Source organism: Helianthus annuus, chromosome 5 (assembly GCF_002127325.2).
Source record: "Helianthus annuus cultivar XRQ/B chromosome 5, HanXRQr2.0-SUNRISE, whole genome shotgun sequence".
Lineage (NCBI taxonomy): Eukaryota > Viridiplantae > Streptophyta > Magnoliopsida > Asterales > Asteraceae > Helianthus > Helianthus annuus.
In genome coordinates, this window is record NC_035437.2 from 42550401 (window position 1) to 42554376 (window position 3976).

A 3976-nucleotide genomic window follows, 5' to 3' on the forward strand; every position below is an offset into this window, starting at 1 on the left:
GGCACATACATATATACTCTTTGTTAATCGAATCACACATACACAAAGTCAACAATTAAGAACTAACATAAACATAATCTACTAACCAACAGTTTGACCAGGCAAGATGCTGAATGGATGGGATGTTGCGCCGTTGAGGGGGGGGGGGGGGTCTTCCACTGTCGCACGTATCTTGGGAGGAGAGTAGGGTTTTGTTTGAGTTTATGTTATGAAACAAAATAATATGCACCCATTATGATAAAGGTTTGGGGCGGTCAGGTCTTTTCTTGACCGAATTGGGCTTAAGCCCATGTAATTGGGTTGCCCTACTAACTGGGTAAGGCTGCCATCACAATGGACTAGGTACTAGGTGGCGGTTTGGGCTTCTTATAAGCTGGGCCGAAGTATCAACACTCAAAGGTGGGCCGGGTTTAATAGAATCGGGTCTGGTTATCGATGTGAGCCGATACACATTGAGAATAGTGTAGAGTTTTAAAATATGAGCATGTGGCCCAATACATGTGCGGCCCAAATAAAAACGTAATGTTTAACGGAATTAAAGCAGACACAATAGAAAGACATAACGAGGAGTTACAATCACAAGATTAAACGTTACCAACCATGAAAGTTCGGGTTGTCACATAGAGTTTCGAGGCAAGGAGGGAAAGGCTTTCGACAAGATCGACCTTTTTGAAATTTATTTAACGCTCTAGGTTTGTTATTTTGTAATTTTTAGAAATTATGTAATTTTAGGATTATGTAATTTTTAAAATTTTGATGAAGTTGTAGGTTTTTTTATAAATGTTGTGTGATTTTTTATAAATTTTTTGTAATTCTTTTTTTAATATTATGCCACGCGGTGCACCCAACCCAAGCCCAACCCACGCCCCGCCATATCCCACGGACACATAACCAGGCGGTGGGGGGCTCCCATTCCACGTGTCAACAAATGCCCAACCCAAGCCCCACCATACCCCACGGTCTTAGTTAGTATAGTCTCAATGAGATAGCGAGTAAAGCAACTCTACTGATCAAGTCTTGTAGAGAGAGAGGGAGAGGGTCTCTTTGAAACCGGCTCTCAATCATTCCTTGTTCTTCTGAAACTATTAAGATAAGTCCATGGGCGTCGCTTAAGTAGGGCGGGAGGGGGCGGCCCGCCCCCCCCCCTCCCCCGAACTTTTCGCTCAGTAATGGAGAGTATGTAGTTTTCATATAGAAATTTTTTTGTATATACGTTTTCGACCCCTCGGTTTTATATAAATTTTTAGGTCTGGTGACTTCCCCCCCCCTCCCTCTCACTCGCTCGGAAATCTCAAGTTTCGCCACTGGATAAGTCTTTCTAAATAACTCATTTGGTATATATAATATAGAGTTAAATGTCATTTTAGTCCCTGTGGTTTGGGCCATTTTGCATGTAGGTCCAAAAAGGTTTAACCGTTGCAATTTTAGTCAACTTGTTTAACTTCCTCCATTTTTTCTGTTAACGAGAAAGACAATTTTGTCATTTTATATGTAATTCTGTTAACTAGAAGGGCAATTCGGCCATATAAAATGGTCGAATTGTCTTTCTCATTAACAGAAATAATGGATGAAGTTAACACAGTGGACTAAAATGGCAACAGTGAAACCTTTTTAGACTTACAGACAAAAAATAAAACATTTAAACTAAACTAGAAAAATAACCCAAACCAAAAGAAGTAAACTGACATTTAACTCTTTAATTTTAAATTCTTGTTTTGGACTTCATATCGGTCTTTTAAAAACCATACCAATTGTCAAATCGACTACGTGTCGATTCAATGGATCAAACCGGTCTTAATAAAACCAAATGACGTCGTTGTCAATTAAAAACTTACACAATGATATTGATATACAAATTAACCTTAAGGTGAAAAACTCTCCACTCAAGTTCTTTTTTACAGTTTTGGTTTTGACAAAAACAAAAAAAAAAAAAAAAAAAACCGTCGTTTTTATAATGGATTTTAGCTTAGCGGTTTAGTTGGTTACAACAAACCAAAAAAGAAAAAGATGATATATATTATTAAACACAGCCATGAATATAAGTATCTTAAAAGTTACTTATGGGTGTGGTTCAACCTCTCAACTTCACCGAACTTCCCACTTCTTCATTTACCAGCACCATATTAATTACACGAATAGTGCATGTGATGACATTATACATACATACATTATATACATGTCACCGATTTTCAACTTTAAGAGTACAAGAAATTACATGTTTGGTTCTTAGAGTTGATAAACGTTGTATTAACTTTTGTTAAATTTTAGGGTAAATTACATATTTCGTCCTTTATGTTTGTACCAGATTGCAAAGGATAGCCTTTAACTTCAATAATTACAGTTATAATCCTTTATTTGCAAAACCCGTTACACTCTACGTCCTTTGGCACTAACCAGATTAAAAATTTCAGTTAAGTTTATTCACTTAAGGGTATTTTGGTCAATTCATGTTTTTATTTAAATGTTTAATAGATAAAACAAAAAAAAAATCATCTGCTCTTCATCTTCCCCCAATTTCTTAACCTAAAGGGCATGTTTGGGTAAGCTTTTTAAAACAACTTATTGACTTATTGGCTTTTTGAAAAGTCATAAGCTCTAAAATGATGTTTGGCAAAGAGGGTGTATGTGAAGGGGAAAAACCAATAAGTCAATAAGTCACAAAATCCTGACTTTTCCAAGAAGTCAATAAGTCAATAAGTTGTTTCAATAAGCTTACCCAAACATGCCCAAAAACCCTAACCACCACCTCATCCTACCACCATCTCATCCTACAGCCACCGCCACCACATCCTGCCGCCACCATCATCTTCCTCCAGCTGCATCTTCCTCACCCTCTCCGACATCCACAATCAAACACATCACAAAAGTGTTGTAAAAAGTAAAAATAAAGTAAAAAGGGACCAACATGATAATGAAATAGAAAAGAGTTTCACATTAAGAAACCATAAAACAAACGGAAAAGATCAGCACACCGGGCTGTTTCTCCTGAGAAAAGAGGTTGCAGGCTTGACATTTGATGGTGGCGGCATGATGTGGTAGTGGTGGCATACAACCTGAGGAGTATTGCATACAGATCCATTAACAGTCACACGCCCATCAAAAATCAGCTCCTCACAGCTCTTTCTAGAAGCCACTAAAACACAATTTCACAAAACTTATGAAACATAATAAATTAATAATCAAAATGTTGAATTTCAGTCAACACTCATCAAATGTATGATTTGAAGATTAAATATCACCTCCAGCAGCAGCAGGAACTTTACTGAACTTTACTGAGCCTCTGAGACGATGATTCCTTAAAATTCTCGTTGTAAAACCTTCTGGTGGCTTTTGAATAATTAGGTTCGGCAGGAGAGGGTGAGGAAGATGCAGCTAGAGGAACATGATGGTGGTGGCAGGATGTGGTGGTGGTGGCGGTGGTGGTAGGATGAGGTGGTGGTTAGGGTTTTTAGGTTAAGAAATTGGGGGAAGATGAAGAGGAGATGATGTTTTTTTTTGTTTTATCTATTAAACATTTAAGTAGAAACATGAATTGACCAAAATACCCTTAAGTGAATAAACTTTACTAAAAATTTATAACAGCCTAACGTAAATCAACACCCTTATAATCTTTCCGACGCCCTAATATATGTTAAAATATCCCAATATGTATTTAATTATTACCCGTATGTGAAAAACCGAGCTCAAAATAGATCATAACGTATAAAATAAATTAAAAACAATAAATATTAAGCTGAGGCGGGCCGCGTAGACCCACCCCAACCATTCACGCGGGCGGTATCAGCAAGTATAAATAGATGGCATCGGATCACAATTTCTGTAGGAAAGTTATAATACTCGGGTATTATACCCCTAAAATAGCGAGGTTCTGCTACGATGTAAGTATTATAACCCCTGGAGACGTATTAGATACTCTGCCCGATTGATCTAGGGTTCCGTAACGGCTGTCGTGGTTCTGCCTGACGTAGTCGTTGGA

The 3976-nt window shown here is 37.7% G+C and overlaps 1 long non-coding RNA gene across 1 annotated transcript; it reads right to left on the reverse strand.

Annotated features, from left to right (window-relative positions):
• Positions 1–2873: 2873 nt before the first annotated feature.
• On the reverse strand, positions 2874–3462 carry LOC110906060. The gene is made up of 2 exons (XR_002573627.2): positions 3240–3462; positions 2874–3133 (listed from the first exon to the last, which is right to left on the reverse strand). It is a non-coding gene; the product is annotated as an uncharacterized LOC110906060 (long non-coding RNA).
• Positions 3463–3976: the final 514 nt, after the last annotated feature.